Genomic DNA, 19,719 nt, shown 5'->3' with positions numbered 1-19,719 from the left:
CTACATGAATTCCTCCATTACCTTAGGATACTGTGTAATTTATTTTCGAGAGTGGATTGACAGCTCTGGCTTGTTTCCACAAAAAAAAGTCTTCCATCCCCTCAGTGAGAAAGTGGCCTCTGTCATCTGAGCCTATCCCCATCTGCCTCAACTTAGGACAATATGTCTAATTGTGCTAAATTGAGCTGCTGTCAGTGATTAAAGTTATTCAGAGGAGGAACAAATCTCTATGCCCATGTCAATTATTAGCTCATTGATTACAGTAATGCGGGAAATTACCCGTTGGAATCAAATGTTAGCTTAGACACCTGGCTCACACGGTAAAGAGCACAGGAGCTGGAGCCCAGAGGAGGAGACTGCACTCATCTGGTAAATGAAATGTGACATAGGGTGCAGTGCTAAGTCACTCAGTTGAACACAGTGAAATCGGATACTGCCGCGAGACAACCAGTACTCATCATTTGAAGGAAACTGACACTCAGTTCGGTCTGTGGATGTAGAACTGCTGAGAGGTACCCACCAGTGTGTCTAAATGATAGAGTCACTGCTGTAAAAGAAGATATTTGTTTTCAGTCAGGGTCAGGGCTGCAAGACTGAATGGATGAATGAAGTTTAGGTTATGTTACCTAACCCTATTCTTAAAAAGAAACCTCTTTAGTCAAATACGCTATTAATTCAGCTGTACTTAATTCCTTTAGTTTATGCAATTTAATCACAGTTCAGTATTATATTGAATGATCTAGTGGAGTGAACACAAGCTTGTAGTTATTTGAACGTAGTTTTGAAGATGTAAAACTACCTGTAAAACAGTTAAGTTCACTGACGTGGAGAAAGGTTCAATAAACTTTAGGTTCAAGGGGTCAACAAGGAGTGGAAGCTGGGAATTGTGCCGGTGGTCTTTCTTTGTTCATAACAATTTCATGAGTGGAGTCAATACTCTGTATAATGAATTTTTACAATATGACGCAAAATAACATGTTGAGTATGGGACCAGGTAATTTCCTGAAGTTAATGTAAGTTTTGTAAGTTTCTTATAATTTTGCTACACAAAGATTTTGCGGTTGCTCAGTTAGCAAAGACGTAATGATCCCGACATGAAATCAACATGATTAAAGGCATCTGTCACATCATGGTCATAGAAGCCTCAGCTTAAATGTGGCAGACAAAGTTAGCTGGGATCCAATAACCACCGATGCAGACTGTGCAATCTGTGTAGAACTAATCCGAGCACACTTGGCTAGTGTGTCGCAATGTGGTGTTAGCACTTGTAATAGATGAATTACCATAAATTACTCACCATAAAAGTTGTTATCAGTGGTGTACAGCTCATGTACATTAGTTTTATTGGTAACTATATTTTATGTAACATGTTCAATGTACCTTTTGTAATTTGGATCATTATTTTTCACTGTTATACTGAATTTTAAAATAAAGCGATCATGATTTAACAGTACCAAGTCAGAAAAATGAAGTAAAATAGTAATAACAATTAGTAAAAAAATGGTTTGATCGTTCATTCTCAATGTTCAAGTACATATACGGTAAAAATGTTTATTATTTCTGTGGTTTATTAATGCTAAAATAAAAACATACTTGTACTTAATTCTGGCAACACCTCCCTCAATGCGTTTCTATATGATTGCAATGCTGTGCATGTTGCTGCTGTTAAAGTTCATACCAGATTTGCTCCATTAACATCAACAAACTCAGGTCAAGCCTCATAAATACCTTTATTGCACATTCAAAATTTCAACAGGTTTTTCCAACATCAGATGCATAAAATGATGTATTAAATTGATGCATTAAATAATGTAGTCAATATGAATGGGACAAAATAGCAATCTGAGAGTATTTGAATGTAAAAACGACCCGGTCAACGAGCTTTGTCTAAATAAGAGACCGTTCTGAAACAGCACATTTGAAAGCTAATGTTTTAAATTCTGCAAAAAATGAATGAATTAATATAGAAATACATTTAAAATGATTTCTTAAAGGTAGAAACAAAGAAATAAATGCATCAATAAATAAATGTTGGAATACTGAAACAAATAAATAAACAAATGAACACAGAAATACTGAAATGTCTTTATCATCACCAAATTGGATTTATTTTTCATTAATGCATTTGATTAATTATTTATGCAATTATTTAAAGTTAGTAGGATTTTTTTGTCCTTCATATGTAAAAGGAAATGAGGGTTGATATTTAAGGGATATCAGTACAATTATTGTCAAGTGAAATGTAAAATGAAAATCCTGTTTGAGGTAAATGTGACAATTTTCATGTCCGAATGTAAAAAAATAAAGTAACCCTGAAAGTTAAAATCTACTATCCAGTAAAATACCATAATGAAAAAACATTTCTAATTTGTTAGGCTTAAATGTTGATGGCTGAAGCCTGAATGATTGACTGTAACAATGTCACACCGCTAACCCCTTAAAAAATGCCAACGTGGACATTATATTTTATTTTATTTATTTTCTCATATAAAAAAAAAAGTAAGAAAGTCCATGTAAAGAAAGTGAACTCTGTAATAATGGTAGAGTAGGACACGTGAGAATGGGCAGATGGTGTTGAAATTCACTGATCATATTCATGGTCCCTAGAGGATGAATCCCGCTGCACTCCACCCGGTCACTCCACGCCTGCCTCCCCCATTTTCTACCTAATATAAAAATAAACTAAACCAGTCCATTCCACAAAATTTGGTTTACATAAGCCATGGTACTGTAATTTCCATTACCAGAGGATTCCACCACTTCTGTGCCAAGTGCAACTGAAAACATATGGATCCACCAAGATAGGCTCATAAATAAAGAAACAACTACTTTTTGAAATATGTTCTACATACACCCCAGATCCTTAAAGCATTTGTTAAACTTGTCATGTGTTAAGTGCAACCCAATACTTGCATTGTGTAAAGGGTCACTTCACCTAAATCATATTCACAATTGCCTCTTGTATTATCTAGCTAAGTACTATGTACTGTCTCCAGGACATACAGTAGCCAAAAGGACTAAAGCTGAGACCTTCTCACACCTAAACAGTAACTCATTTCAAGTAGGTAAAAGTCCAACTGAATGACACCTCTTTCTGCAGGTATCCTATCTCTGACTCTACAGCTGCAGGATCCAGATCTGACACTATTATTATTATTATTATTATTATTATTATTAACTGGTGCTGCTATCATTAATAACATCATTACATCTGTAAGTATCACTTGATGATTCCTCTGCGCCAGTGACGGCCAGTGACCGGAGGCATTATATTTTCAGGTTGTTCGTCCATCCCATTCTTGTGAAGGGAATTGTGCCAAATTTGGTCGAGATATTCATTTGGACATAAGGATTAACCGATTTTGGTGGTCAAAGGTCAAGGTCATGGTGACCACACAAAGCACATTATTTACCTTGTGAAGGTGATATTTCTGAAACGCCGTCATTAGTTGTCACTTGGACTCAAAGATAAAGTGATTACATTTCAGTGGTCAAAGGTCAGTGACCTTATATGAATCTGGATAAAAACAAGTACACAGAAACTTCACTGGTTGGTGGATAAATACAACCGCAGTGCGGTAATTCTACTTTTCATTATAACAACATTGCTCTGAAAGAGCATGCCATGCTTGTTATGGGAACTGGTGCGTCTCTATAATATGGTTAGGTCCTGACTTTATGTAAAGTGCCTTGAGATGATGCATGTTGTAATTTGGTGCTATACAAAGCAAATTGAATTGAATACTCAGGACACGTTTGTATTCACACAGTGAACATGTATCCCAGTCCTCCAGCTGTTCACACCTGCACATAGATCTGTCCACTTATGATTGGATCACAGATGTTAATGCCAGGTCTAAACAGAGCTTTTTTTTTTGGCGGTATAAGGCAGCCATAACCTGGAACGGCTGCTGCTCATTTGGTATTTACTAGTCAAAAATCTGTCTTCTCTCACAGAAAAAAACATTACTCTCAGATCTGAAGCTGCAATTGATTCGTGTGGTTTGACAAAAGTCAAACATTGAATGACCTGTTGCTTAAGAGCAGCTCTATGTCGAGAGAACAGAAGTAAAGGGAGTGACAGAAATTCCTCCAAAAAAAGTGCTGGACAAGAATAGCAATGAAAAATGAATTCCATCTTTCTCTTTTCCCACCAGAAATACACATCTTCATCTTTTTGCCATTTTGTTTTTACAAAAAAAGAAAAACAAATATGAATCATGCGGTGAACCTCTGAGTCCCCAGCTTTTCCCATGTCAAGATGATATTACAAGACTTGGCCTTAGAAAACAGTTATGGACCCTAACACATGTTATGGAAGAGCAAAAAAAATGCAATGCAGGCCAGGGAGATAATCGTCAACACAGCTCTAGAATGTGTGTGTGTGTGTGTGCGCGCGTGTGCGTGTGCGTGTGTGTGTGTGTGTGTGTGTGTGTGTGTGTGTGTGTGTGTGTGTTTGTGGGGATGGAGGAAGGCTGGAGCCCATTAAATAGAAGCAAACTGATGTTAGTTGTTTGCATTGTAGATCAGTTACTTATAAATCCCTGTAAGATACATTACATTCCTGTTCAGGCAGATCAAACTACAACCAACACAAGCAGCTCTCTGACAGTTGGGTATTTTCCTGACCCTGAAATACGGTCCACAGGTGGGAGCAGAGGCACCAACAAGTGGGAGGTTCATTCACATGAGGCAAAGTTCGTGGTATTTTGGTGGAAATGTGTTTTAGACATTTACACTGAGAACAGACACTTCCGCCCACTATCCACTGAAGATAATGTATCTCTGATGCAAACACTGCCAACTTGTGCACTTGGATCAGGGGGACGGAGCCATGGTAGCGATGTCCCGTCAAAACACAGACTTGACCGCAAGTCTGAGCTGTCAATCATGGTGTTTGAATTTTTTTTAATTTAAACATACATCAGCTTTATAAGAGCTACTGCAATGACAGAAACTATCGTTGAGAAAATTTAGTTTGACATGTACATTGACTTTTTATTTTGGTCTATGTCCCACCTATTAACATATGGGAGGCAGGTTTATGACCTATACTGCAGCCAGCCACCAGGTGGTGATAGAGAGGCTTAGGCTTCATTTTGTGGAGCCATCAACTTTTTTTCGTTTTGTTTTTAGTCAGTTGAGTCAGTAGACTTGACCACAGATCCCTCTTGTAAACACTGTTGTTAAGTTTAAGTTTGTGCAAGAAAGGTGAACTGTAGATTTTTTGCTGATTAAACCTGTTGCCATGGAGCAGATGCTTGTTGAACAATGGGTCAGAAGCATGTGTTTCAAGGCTCCTGTGGCTGACAGTGAAGATGTGGAGTGAAAGAAGGTTTAGATTATGGAATTGTAAATTCAACCGTTCATCTTGCTCATGAATTATTTCCTCAGGTGTGATGCCAGAAAAAAGGGCAAGGGCACAGAATTTGACAAGTGGTGTTGTGCAACTAAAATAAAACATTTTCTACAGCTGTGGGAACTTTTCAAATTGCCTGCCCGATAACATTGTTGTGTAATTACCAAAAACATTTCATGTCACCCACTGGCAGCACTGCTTGCACCGATGCATAAAAATGTGTTTTCTTCATCTGTGGCCCCTTTGTTTCCCTTTGGCAGAAAGAGAAGCCTGAAGCCACCCTGAAGTCCCTGATGCCGTTCAGCAGTTCCTCTTGATAAGTAAGCCTGTTTGTCATGAAACAATAGAAACACCAAAAAGAACATTTGAAAATATCTTATTCCCTTCATCATTGTGATTCAAAGCAGTCCTAGTTTAGCCCAAAATGGGATCAATGTGGAGGCAGAGGGCAAAGTTAACATTTAGTAAGAGCTGCTTGTTTGTCAGATGGTTTGGTTTCCAAGCCCAAAGGATGGAGTTAATTAATGGAATAATTTAAAGAACTGCCATTATTCACTCATTCGTGTTGGTGAGCTACCGTCTGTCTCTCTCTCTCTCTCGCTCTCTCTCTCTACACACACACACACACACACACACACACACACACACCACACACACACACACACACACACACACACACACACACACACACACACACACACACACACACACATATATATTAAAGGGCCAGACCAATCAGCGAGCTCGTGCTCCTGCACTCTCTCAGATGGGTCTGACCCCCACGCTCAGACAGATTTCCATCCTGAGACAGGTCTCACAACCATGTGTCACAACCATTTATCTCAAATGGGGTGGTTTAAGATGATCTCCGCTGAAGCAGTTCCGTTAACAACAGAGATGGCTGCTGCCATTGTGCAGAAGGCTGTTTAATCTTAAACAAACTGTATTTTCTCTAAAAGAAGAACAAAGAAGTTCATCTAGAGCGTTTGTAGTTTGAAAGATGTGTTTGCTGTTCTGATGACAGGATTTGGTTATATTTTAATTTACCAACTGGCCCCCACTGGTCATGTCACACATTTAGATGCACCTCCTCACAAACCTGAAGTCATCTCAACAAGATTCCATGAACAGTTCAGTGAACTTCAGTGGCCTCTCTAGTCACCAGACCTGAATCCAGATGTAGGTGAAAGTGAGTTTTGAGGGACAATTTAAAAACAGACAGTGACGTTTTTCGTCTGAGTTCATCAGGTAATGTATTCCAGAGGTTTGGGGCCCTGACAGCAAAGGCCCTGTCACCCTTGGTCTTCAGCTTTACCCAGGGACAGTCAACAGGACCTTATTAAGAGCTCTCAATCTTCTACTGCTTTTGACTCTGTAATGTTATTGCACAGCTCCTGTTAAGTTCCTGTTAACATAACATGTATTCCCATGTAGATACATCACCCCTGTTAATGTAGAATGAATATAAATGACCTTTTCAACACCTTTAACAAAACATCTCATTTAAAGTTACGACTGTCGAACTACGTAGAATAAACGTTAATATATCTTGATGCCTTCAATACCCGGGTGTAGGTCTTCAGATTCAACTCTCTTTATTTCCATACTTACTCCTCTGGTGACAGTGTGCGCTGGATGTCCAGAAACATGAAAACGATAAGAACCTCACAGGACCATTATTTACTGCGTGTGAAGTGAAATTCACTTGTAATTCCAGGGCAATAAGTAGCTGCTCACTAACAGTGTGATCCTACTCAGGCCCTCAAGTGATGACAGATGGCTCCAAAAATGCGTGGAGACATTCTTGGTTTATGCAGCAGCCCAGGAGGACCATATTCATACTGAACACATTCCTGAGGAGCAACGCATCACTGGATAAAACTAATGGGTCCAGAGGAGCCTCCACCCACATTCTGTCTCTATTTCTGACTTTTGAATCCTCTCCCATAGCGAACACGTCTTTCTGCTGTGTCACAAACACACAGGGGAACAGGACCAGTGAGACAGGTACATGCAGCGCTAGTGTCACATCTCTACTGTATATGGACTCTTGACTTTCCTGTTTTACTTTGAAATTACTACACTGTGTCTCTTGTTCATGCCGACTCCCTGGGTTTGTTTCCCCCGCTCCTCCGCTTCTCTGCCCCGCCCTGATATGTTTCACCTGTTCCCACTCTACCCTCCCTCCCTTGTGTATTTACTATAACTCTCTGTGTTCCCTTCACTCCCTGTCAGCTCGACTGTATTAGTTCCCTGTCATTTCCCTGTGGATTTCCCGTCTGCATTGGATTTCCTGTTTTGTTCCTAACTTTGTTTCTGTTATCTGTGCCCTTGGACTCCTTGCTGCCTTTATTCACTTGAATGACTGGAAGCTGGAAGCTCGGGTCCATAAATATATCAGATTTTTTTCATCCTTATCCATGAATTATTCTCTGTGAAATCAGAGAAAATGTGGAAAGTGGGAAGTTGCTGCAGTTTAATAGACTCAAGTCTTACTTTGACCATGTATAAGTATATGAAAGCAATCACTAAAAATATTTGAATTACAACAACTGGAATGGGTTGCTGCACATTAGAGGATGTTCAACTCTTTTTAAAACGTGGGAGACCACAGACATAATGACAGATTTGATTTTTTATTTTATAATCTTTGTGTCTGTATTTCCTGTCTGCATTACTATAGAGCTTTTCTAGTCTTAATGACCACTCAAAGCGTTTTTACTTTTCTACGTTCTTCTTCTTCTTCTTCTTCTTCTTCTTCTTCTTGGTGGTTGGCAAAATACTTTTAGGCTCACTACCGCCACTTTCTGAACTTCAGAAGAAAAACCAGTGTGTTCTGTTTTGCAGCGAAAATAATAATAATTTTGGATGTAGTCATATCTGAGAACACGTTTGATATTTACGAATCGAGATCGGGGAGGCTCCGACTCCATTGGTAGCATTAAGATTATTTTGTAAACCCCCCACACTTCTTATTTGGGCAGATAATCGTCACCAAGTGACCTCCAGTCTGGAACGCCCCCCCCGCCATTGTTGGAAGGGGCAAATCAGGTCTAAAATCAGCCTGATTATCCTCTAGTGTGCAGCAGCCTTAATCCATGCTTTTATTCCCAGAAGGCAGAACTACTGTAATGGTCTTCTCACTAAACAGCTGCTGCTCATTCCCAATGCTGGACCAAGAAAACTGAACACATTACTACACTTCTGAAATCTTTGAACTTCTCCCAGTTGGTTACAGAATAGATGTTAAAGTGCTACTTGTCTATTCATCACCAAATGGTTTAGGCCCAGAATACATCTTTGACGTGCTCAAAGAATGCAAACCAAGTAGGGTTCTCAGATTAATGGAATCAGGTCAGCTAGTGCAGAGTCCAAACTAAACATGGTGCAGCCACATTTAGTTGTTATGCTGCATACATTTGGACAGAAGACCTCAGATATGTTCCAAATGTAGCCATTTTTAAACTCCAGTGAAGAATGTTTCTCATTTCATGTGGCTGATTCTGCTCCTGCTGCACTTTGATTCTGGAAGTAGACCTCCACTCTCTCCTGGAGTTGAAGTGATGTCTCTGGCTTATGGCTGAGGTCTATTTGTGGGATGTGTCTCCATAGTTATTTAATTAACTTATAGTCGATGCTACTTACACCTTGTTTTTATTTTATTCTAGTTAATTTACTTTTTAGATATCTCTTTATGACTATATTTTTAATTTAGCACCTGGAGTTTGCAGGTGACAAACTTCATGGGATGGTAAAATATTTTGTGGACTAATTAAACTCATTTCTAAATTGTTTAGGATGAACATGCTGCATTACGGAACAAGATCACTGCAGAGTGGAGGGAACATCATTATCTGGAGCTACTCTGCTGCCGTAGGACCTGGGAAACTTAAACTTGCCATAATTTAGTGTGTAGTTGAGCCTAAGCAAGTGAACCAGTTGCAAAGGTGTTGAGAAGACTGGAGTTGAATAGATGTTTAGGGCAGTGGTGCAATGTAACAAAGTACATTCACTTAGTCAATGAGCTTAAGTACATTTATCATGGAAGTTGATTCATTTGCAGGTATACTCCATTTCATATATCAGCAAATATCTGCACTTTCTTAAAAGTAATCAATAACGACAGAGGAATTGGTCCCCCGCCTCCAACAACCAAAGCAAAGCGGTGTCTGCAGCAGCATCACTGTTGAAGAAACACTGCCGAGATCCTGTAGTATTTGTAATAGACTACACTCTGCAAGTACTTTTAATACTCTCCCTCTAAGCATATTTGAAAGGAAGTATTGTATTTACTTTTGCTCAAGTTTAAAGGTTAGTGTGGTACTTTAACTTTTACTTGAGTACAGTTTTGTGGATTTATGTGTACTTGAGTACTTCCTCCACCACTGGTTAACGGATGGATATGACCCAGAAGGAAACAGACCAGAGGGGATGGCTGTGAGTGTGGGGTACTGGGCTGGCGGTCAGAGGGGGGAAGGGGGGGGCTGAGCCAAGCAGGCTAACCCTGGAGTCCAGGGAGTCGCTGAGCCGAGCTGAGGAGACAGGACTGCAGGAGGAGTAGAACAGGTTAGACAACACGCCAAAAATATCTTCAAATGGTTTGAAGTGCAGACGGAGAAGGAACCAGGACCTGGCAGCGTGGTGGTGGCGGAGCTGGGCATCTGCACGAGTCTTGATTACAGGATGGAATGCTGCTGGTGGGGCTCTGCTCTGACTCCAGCACACCTGTCTCCACTCAGACAATCACACACACACACACACACAGGGAGAGCGACTGCAGGCGAGGCAGAGTGTGACATTTATCATGTGATCTAAAGCTACTTTCACACATGCACTACGTCCCTGAACCTTTCTGTTTGTGTGAACACGAATGTCTGATTCTGTTGAAGCGGACATTAAACGGGCTTTACTCCGCCTGCTCCTTTCACGTGATGCCCCTGTGATGTCAGATTGAGCCCCTGTGTGAATCGAGCAGGTAATATTCCAGAGAATTCACAGTGGGTGCTCAGGTGACGTTTTCTATCCTGCCTCCCAGGTGGGCTTCCAGGCCTCGGCCCTCGCCTCAACCACTGGCAGTATTTCCAGCAGGTGAGAACACATCTCACGTGGACCAGCTCTCGGTTGTGTGCGTCTATTAAACCACTTCACAGGATGATGTCGTGGTGACTGCCCCGTCAGCTGAAGCGCGGTATAAGCTGGGTGATGCAGCTGGACAATGAACCTAAATACTGAAGTACGTCTTCCACCAGAGTAGTCAGGGTGGGACCAGGATGTCAGCTGGACCATTTTAGAGCACATAATATCGTATGAATGCATTTAGATATGTAGCTAATACTGCAGAATTACGCCCTGTCCAATTCCTCTCCCTTGGAGATTCAAGACTTTATTTCTCATTTAAATTACATACAGCAGTCTGTGCTAAAAAATATTACACCAGCAAACTAAAATAAAATAAAAAATAGAATATAAAAACTAAATAAAAATATATAAAATAAAAACTAAATAAAAATATATAACATAAAAAACTAAAGAATTAATATAAAAATAAGATATGAAGTGCCCTTTGCTTTTAGTGTCCCCTTCTAAACAGAGCCACAAGGGGGAGGACTAGAATACCTTGCTATGTCATCAGCAGCCAACCAATGTTACTACAGTGACAAACAATATCAATGTGGGCGTGGCATATGGCTCACCTGGTGGAGCTGCATGTCTTCCCCCCTCTCTGTCTGCCCCCCTTCACAGCTTGCTCTATGTCCTCTCCAACCCACCCCCCCCAAAAAATACATAAAAAAACCAATAACTAACTTTATTATATTAACAACCATTATAATATTGACACATCTGACAACTGCAGGATAGACGGGACAGATTGATCTATTGATCAATACACAGTCAGTCAGCGTGTTTACATCTGTTATATCAATGTAACATTAGTCCTGTCCATAGAAACTTCTTCCCCGCACTGAAAACGAAAAATAACATGAGTGGGGAAGTTCACCATCTTGATTCGCTTTGTCCGTTCTTAAAGCATTCGGGTTACCCCTTCGTTTTAGGGGGGTCCTTAATACACTACTGTTGCATGAATGTTTTAAGGGCTAGATGGCCACCACCCCTAGATCCCATGGAGAAACACTAACCCTTCACGGCCACGCACAGAACAAAGGGGTCGGGCCCTTAAGGTTAAGGGCTGAATTAGGACAAGGCTGTAAACTGGACAGAACTGATCAGGTTTCGCAGCAACCACCACTGACCAAAGTGCTGAATAGGTGTCGGTTTAACTTTCATTTTCTTTTTTGAGCTATTGGTGATTACGCTGTGCTGTGAAGTGCTTTGAGTGGTCATCAAGACTATAAAAGCAACACATAAACACAGGCCATTAAGCATTATGCCATGTTGTAGTGACAAATCAGTGCATTACAGAAAGTGATAGACAGTGAAGTTATGTTAATAGATCAACACTGACACATTTTACATACAAACACAACTACACACATGGATATGAGCTACACACACACACACATATGACACCCACATTCACTGTAATTAGTCTACGTTATTGCTGGAGCATGTTAGGTGTCCCGACACAGGCCTGGCTACTGCAGGCTACAGTCCTCCCTCCATATGGCTCTAATTACTGTACTGGAAATATGACTGTGATACACAGGTACTACACATTCTCCATCAAAGCCAGATTTTCTCTTTGGTAAATTATACTGCAGCCTCCATGCTGGGCATTCAGAGGGAGGGGGAGCGTCCTGCATTGGAGGAAGGTGGGCAATTGAAGCTTGAAGACCGGCTCCTGGTCAAATTTGATGTATCACTGAAATCCATACTTGTGCTCTGGTAACAAGACACGGTTCATCCCAGCGCTTGATTTATAAGGCCTGCTCCAGCCAAACAGTGTTCATTTATTATTCTGCCTCTGTGCGAAAGTACTTTCACGTGGTGTCTACACAATTCATTTGATCATGTACAGTACATCTTCAGGCATTACTCATAAGGATTTCAGAGCTTTTTATGTGGGTTTTTACACTGTGTGATGTGTGTCTGAGGGATTGTGCATGTATGTATGTATGTATGTATGTATGTATGTATGTATGTATGTATGTATGTATGTATGTATGTATGTTTGGGGTATCAGGCTTACATGAAATGTAGTGAGAACACTTAGAGGGTAATGCACAAACAACAGATTTAAGTCTTCCTCAGCATGAAAGCTTAATATTACATACAGTACATGGTTGTTTTTTTTTTGTCTTAGCACAATTTCAATTTTGATTGACCAAAGGCAAAAATCTATTTTAAAAGTTTGTGTAAACATTTTAAATAGTGATAAAGACACAAAAAACTTTTGTTTGAGAACCTGGTCAGGGATGACCAGTCACATTTTGTCAGCACAGTCTGGAAATGATGTAGGATCAGATGTGAATTGAATTGAACACAATGTCTTAGTCAGAGATTCTGGACAATCTAAAGAGATTTCCCTCCCAGCCTCCGTTAAAAACTTTGGATAATCTCCAAAAGAGCCCATGTAGGATTCACTGCGAACAAGTCATTGCATTAATGATGTTTCTAACACACGACAGATGCAAAACTTAAAAAAAAAAGAATACTAATCTCTTAAGAGAAAGCAGAAGACATGATCCTGAGATAGAAGAGACTCTTCCTTTTGGTGACGGCGACGTTGATGTGCTGTAAACAATACCATGTGATTTCCACAGCAGAATTACTATGTTATGTTCTGCATGCTGTGCCACCCATTGCAATAACACTCCAGGGGGTTTTCTGTTGTTGTGAATGTGCCTGCCGGAGAATGTCCTGCTACATTCCTCATGTATAAAAGGCAAACTCCAGACCCCAGTGTCCGGACATTTTCCAGAGTTGATGTCTAAAAGTAGCACATACTGTATTATGGCTGCCTGTGATAGTGGACGTTGTCAGAGTAAAAGAAAGAAGTACCTAACCCTAACCCATTCAACAGGTGTTTGCAGTTATGTACGGAGTGAGGATGTGCGATGACATCATGCGATTAATTTCAATGTCAGTGGCTTTAGCCAACACAAACAAAAATAACGTGATGCTCTGAATGTCTTCTATAGATAGGACCTTTCCCACAATGCAGAGTAGAAAGGTTTTGAATCCAGTGAATAAGAATGTGGTCAGTGAATCCGGCCCCTGTGATGCTACACCTCAACCTACAGAACATGAAATTCCACACCGTCTGGATAAGAACAAGACTTTGTCCATATGGCTTTGAAGGATGGCTACCCTGCACCATTAGGGCAGCTTTATGAAGCTGAGAATGTTGGTTTGACCTGCCGTAAACTACTTGACAAATGTGATTAGGTCTTTGAGGATTTGTTGATCACAGATGCTCAGTGTAAGTACGCTGAACAGAAGAAGGAGCAGGCTTCATGAGGATGTATTCACATAGAGATGTGCCAGGATAACTGCTTCCAGGTTTGGTGCTGACCAATGACAACCAGGCCCCTGAATCAGATGTGAAAGTCATGTGCTACCCAGAGTCAGCAAAAGTATAATTTTTTCATTAAGATTAGTATATTATTAAGTTTCAAAGTTGTTGTTAGCTGATATAAAGGATGGGGCTGGGGAATTATAGAACCTCTCATAAAACCTCTGATAACCTGAGAAAAATTATAATAACAACACTAAGTGCAATATTACTTTACTTTTTCCACATGTGTTAATGTTAATGTTAAGCATAATATCATGTGCAATATTACCGCTTTTACTTACTCCTTTAATAACTTATACTTAATACTGAAATACTATTGTCTTATTCTGTTGTACTCTATTGTGTATAGTAAATTCTACTATTCCGAAGAGAAGATTTGAAGCTAAAGTTGCACAGCTGAGTAACAGTATGACAGGAGGACAATAATAATAATAATAAACTTTATTTATATAGCACTTTTTAAAAAGAGATAACAAAGTGCTTTGACGGCAAAGCAAGAAAAGTAAATACAAGAGAAATAAAAATCAGCAGAATGTGACAAGGAGGCCAGACAACCACATTTAGGTGGTCGGAAACAGGCTGGTGCTCAAATTAAATAAATAAATATAGAGCTGTGTCACGTGAAAACTTCTACACAAAAAAGCACTTATATGACAATAGAGATAAATTAACAAATAAAATAGAAGGTGAAAAGAAAACGATAAAAACACTCTAAAAACACACCACATGAAGCCAAGTCTATAAAAATAGGTTTTAAGAAGTGATTATCTCCTCAGGTAGGCCGTTCCAAAGCCGACGGGCCCTGATGGCAAAAGCACGGTCACCTGTAGTTTTCAACCTTGACTTTGGAACAGCCAGCAGGGCTCCACCTGAGGATCTAAGGCTGCGTGCAGATACGTAAGAGGTCAACAATTCTGTGATGTAGCTTGGGGCCAGACCCTAGCGTGCTTTAATGATGATGAGTGAAATCTTAAAATCAGTTCTCAAATGGACAGGAGCCAATGGAGAGAAGCAAGGATCGGGGTGATGTGATGTTGCCTTTTAAAGATCAGTGAGACGCCTAGTCAAAGTCTTTAGTCTTCATACTCTCTATGGAATATGTTGCTTATCCTTACGCTACTAAACTAAGATTTCATTGCTTTCTAACTTTCATACTGCAGCCCGTTTCTCTGGAAAGTGAGAAAAGTGACACAATGAAGTCACCAACCGCGCATGTCACGTCACTCTGTTCCTTTTCAGTGCATTCATCGGAGAGGTCAGAATATGGGTGCACTCCAAGTTTAGGGGCGGCTGCTCGACCACAAAGCCTCTGGGAGAAAGGCTGGTCTATTGTGCTGACTCTCTGTGTACAATTAATCTTGTGTGCACAAGTGAACCAAAACATGGGAATGAATTCATCAAGAAGTGGGATAATGAAAGCATAAATATCACTTGACGTAATAAAACTCAATGTATTAGTTTCTCTTGATGGCCACTCTGGGGCTCTGCAGATGATCATTTCGAATGTGGGGCTTCATGTGGACTCTTCCCCCACACTGTTTTTTAGTCTAAGGTTGAAAGGGAGTTTCTTGAAATGTGCCTTACACACAGGCAGTGTGATCGAGCTAACCTGCTAACAGGGCTGCCAAAAAGAAAACAACCCGTGTATCACAGGCCTTATAGGTACACAGAATTTTGAAGGATGCTTAAAATGTATTTGATGGGAGGTCAGCACAGGATATAGAGTAACTAAAATTATAATTGTATCCAAAATTTCCACATACCTGAGTTTCAGTGCCTGGATTCCAGCTGTTGTTGTGAATTGTGGTGGTCCACTAGTTTCTTTTTTCTTAATCTCTGAATAGTCTTAAAAGATGGCTTCAATTCCACAGAACAGCTCTTTCCCATTTTCTTATTCTTTTTTATAATTGGGTATTAAGGAAGACGGAACAATTATTGTGAGTGAGTGGAGATAAAGCACAACAGCACAAACATCTGTGTGTGTGTGGCAATCTGAGTCTAAGCTCAAAACAGCTATCTTGATAATGTGCTCGTAAAATAACTGCTGACTTAAGACCAGGCTTTTGTTTGTCAAAAGTACAATCACTAACCCTAACCTCCTAGCAACACTGTGTCTGACTGCACCTCATTTTTAGACCCAGTTTGCCCAAAGATGCTCACATTGGTTGCTATCTAAACAACATAGGTGCTTGACGGGAAAATGACAACTGTAACCGCAACTAGCAAAGACACTTCCATCACACTTGGCGATCTATAAACTGCTTTTCAGACATGCTCTGAACTCTGGAGATCTTCCGGAGAGGCTGCAGACTCTCTCCAGCCTTTCTTCTGCCAGCCCCAGAGTAAGAACTCCAGATAATGTCAGAGCGAGTCCATGTGAGAACACAGCAGGAGATACCCCGGAGGATTGTGTGAGCAAGCGTGTGTCGAAGACGTTTCTAACAAGAGACAGACACAAAACAAAAAGGAATCCAAATGTCTCAGGATGAAAAAGCAGTTCCATGCACGTAGAAGACACAGACGATGTTGTCAAGAGAGCTTTTGTTGATATGAGCTGCCGACGGTGTAGATGCGCTGTAAACAGAAACAGGGGATCTCTGCAGACTTCCCCTGCCTGGTGCCCCGGCCTTCGCCTGTACGGACTCCAGATTTCTTTGCTGTTGTGAACACGTCTGACCCGAGAATCTCATGCAGCTTTGTTCATGTGTTAAAGGCGAACCCACTAGTCCAGACATTCTCTGGAGTGCATCTCCGGAAATGGCTTTAGTGTAAGGCAAGGCCCAGTGACTTTCACTGAGACAATGACGACTGCATTAATAATCGCCAAAAACAGCAGATTCACAGAGATCTCGGCAATTGCTGTCGAATCTGTAGCTCTGGACTAGAGTTTGATATGGGTTCTTCAGTCAACGCTGTAATACAGACAACAATGTAAACTTGTTTTGAAGCAAACCTCTGCAGCAGCAGCAGTTAGGACAGGAATGCTGAAGTCATAGAGGCTTATAACTGGAGCCAATGGTAGCTGCAGTTTATGCATTAAGTGAAGTGTGGTGTGTGTGTGTGTGTGTGTGTGTGTGTGTGTGTGTGTGTGTGTGTGTGTGTGTGTGTGTGTGGTGTTCGTGCGTTACTGTGCACATGTAGCGCACCTGCACATAGTCCTAAATTTGTCTAAATCAAAAACAGCTCCAACCTCAAATAGTTCCAGTATGAGTCAACAGTGTGATGGTTTCTGCGAACAACCACCCTCTGTGGTTTCATATGATAATAAAATTACATATTCCTTTATAGTCCACCAGCCCTGTCCCAGATGCAAGTGCTAAAATACATCAAGTATATTGTCAGGAGGTGAAGAGCATTACATGCACTTAGCGTGGAAAACAAAAGAAATAATCAGTAGGAGGGAAAGAGACAGATGGAGAGAGAGAGAGAGAGAGAGACAGATGGGGAGAGAGAGAGAGACAGAGAGAGGGAGAGAGAGAGAGACAGAGAGAGGGAGAGAGAGAGAGAGCTCTGGCCTCACTGCGTTCGCTCTCTGCTCAACTCTAATCATGTCCTGCTGTTTTAGCTTAGCTCAAACTAACTAGGACCCCAAACAACAAATAAGATTAGATGAGATAAAATTTAATTGACGCCTGTGGCTACACTGAGTCACTGCAACAGCAGAATTTTAATGGCAATGAAAAGAAAACACTTGCAATATAAATAAAGCCCCATTCCGTCGGGATTACCATTACAGGTGGAGGTGTGGAATGAATATCCAGCGTGCTCCTCACTAATTTAACTCGTCACTCCAGATGGCACTTTAACCATCAGGAAATTACAGGATAGGGTCTGTAATGGACAAGGACATTCCACAGGACAAAGCCAAGAGATGAAGAGAGAGAGAGGCCAGAAACCACCCCAGGGGGGCGTGTGAGAGTTGACGGAGAGCCGCGGAGGGAAAGACACGAGGCAAAGATACTGCATGAAGTCATAACTCAGTCAAGTCTGAAAACGCACGCATGAAACACATATTGGCACAATTCAGTGTGACTTATATTTCCCAGGGATAGGTTCAAGTAATGTGACTGAAATTAAAACAGCCCATTGGATGAACTCTTTCAAGGTTTTAATCTGCTGATCGTGGTTTCTTTTCTGTTTTCATATTGACCGGGTGTTGAATAATGTGGAGTTGGGCAGAAGTTGATTTTCTACTACTCTTTTCTCATTTGTCATCACTCGGACTTCATAGTAAAATGATGTTTTAAACTGTATTTTATGCTATGATGGGTTTTCTGACAATATTACTACTGACTGATATTTGTATATTTGTTCTTTGATTAACTTGAATCTGTTTAAATGAATGTTTGTCACAAGTTTGATGAACGTGCTGAACGTGATGAGCTGAAATCTATATTACACTTTCCATTATTGCAGTGTTTCTGTATCAGTTAATGCCGGTGTATTTCCTGCATTATTCCCCTAAGATTAAAATGACATGTCATTTTGGTTGAAACACCAGCGCAGCCAGTGACTGTCCAGGCACTGAAGAGACTATTTTTCAAAAATAGAGTCCCCGTCATATTAGTGAAATGGATATGTTCCTAAGGTGGTTAAGATGATGACTAAGGTAAAACATGGAGGGACAAAGAAACTTGCGAAGCTGATAATGTTGATTGTGGATTATCAGTGCTGCAGAAGCTGCTCAAATACACAACTGAGTCTAAGTCACAAATGAGACTGGTCTAGACACCAGATCTGGATTTATATTTGGATCTGCACCAAATTGCACACACTCATAAGTATCAGTCCCATAAACATTCCTGTTTTTTGTCATCACGACCCATGAATTCTTTCTGAGAAAGTAACATATCAATGTTCAAAAACACCCCATCTCCCAATGGAAAAGCAAGTGAAAACAAAATCCCTGACCCACCCCCTCAACCAGATCCGCACCAAAATCTTTCCTGACCCATACCGCATCGTTCCACTAAGTTTTGTGGTAATCCGTCTGGTAGCCTTTGCTAGGTAACAAACAAAACAAACAATTGCAGATGAAAACATGACCTCCTTGACGGAGGCAATAAAGATGAAATGTATAAATACTCAAAGAGTAAACCAACAATAAAAATCGTTTGTCTTTTACATTCCACCTTAAATTGAATGCACCACGTGAATTTCAGACCTTCCCCAACCTGACAGAATTTGAGGATGAAAAGCATTATAGTCATATCATTATAGTGATCTGGTTAAACACAACTTTAGCCACAGCACCCCAGCTCTCAGTATCAGTAACACTGAGTGTAGAGTAGCAGCCTGAACTTATGTCCACACTTGGTGACCCTGTTAACTCTAGTGAATGAAATGAGGGCAAAAGCCACACATTTTATTTTTCTAGTTTAGCTGAAGCTCTCATGAGGTTTCAACAGTATGTTGGAGACATGTGGGTGTCGACCAAAGTTTTATGACAGAACACTCTGTGTGTCATAATATGTGATCTTCAATGTCCCTCTGCTGCTGCTGCTGCTGAACAAAAACAGATCAAAACACTCCCGTTTCCGATCGACTAACTGTGGAAGATACACGTTTGCTTTGTGAAGCTCAGGCAGCTGAAGCCTCATAAACCTTAGGATAACCTTCCAGTGCTTTTTTCCAACAGAACAGATTGGATCATGTCCCCCTTCTCCCAGTGTGGTCATGTTGGGACGGGATGACTTCACACCCATTATGGAGGGAAGGAATTACTACACACACCAATAACTCCTTATTGGCATATATGAATACGTGAGTATTGTGTTAAAATAGACAATAAAATCTGGACCAGTCTTTAAAGATGAAATCTGTGTGTTGCAAGATGCAAGTTTATGGTGACTGGACCACTCTAGCAGGTCGGGGGGGGGGGGGG

This window comes from Hippoglossus hippoglossus, chromosome 22 (assembly GCF_009819705.1).
Source record: "Hippoglossus hippoglossus isolate fHipHip1 chromosome 22, fHipHip1.pri, whole genome shotgun sequence".
NCBI lineage: Eukaryota > Metazoa > Chordata > Actinopteri > Pleuronectiformes > Pleuronectidae > Hippoglossus > Hippoglossus hippoglossus.
Note: the sequence above shows the minus strand (reverse complement) of the source record.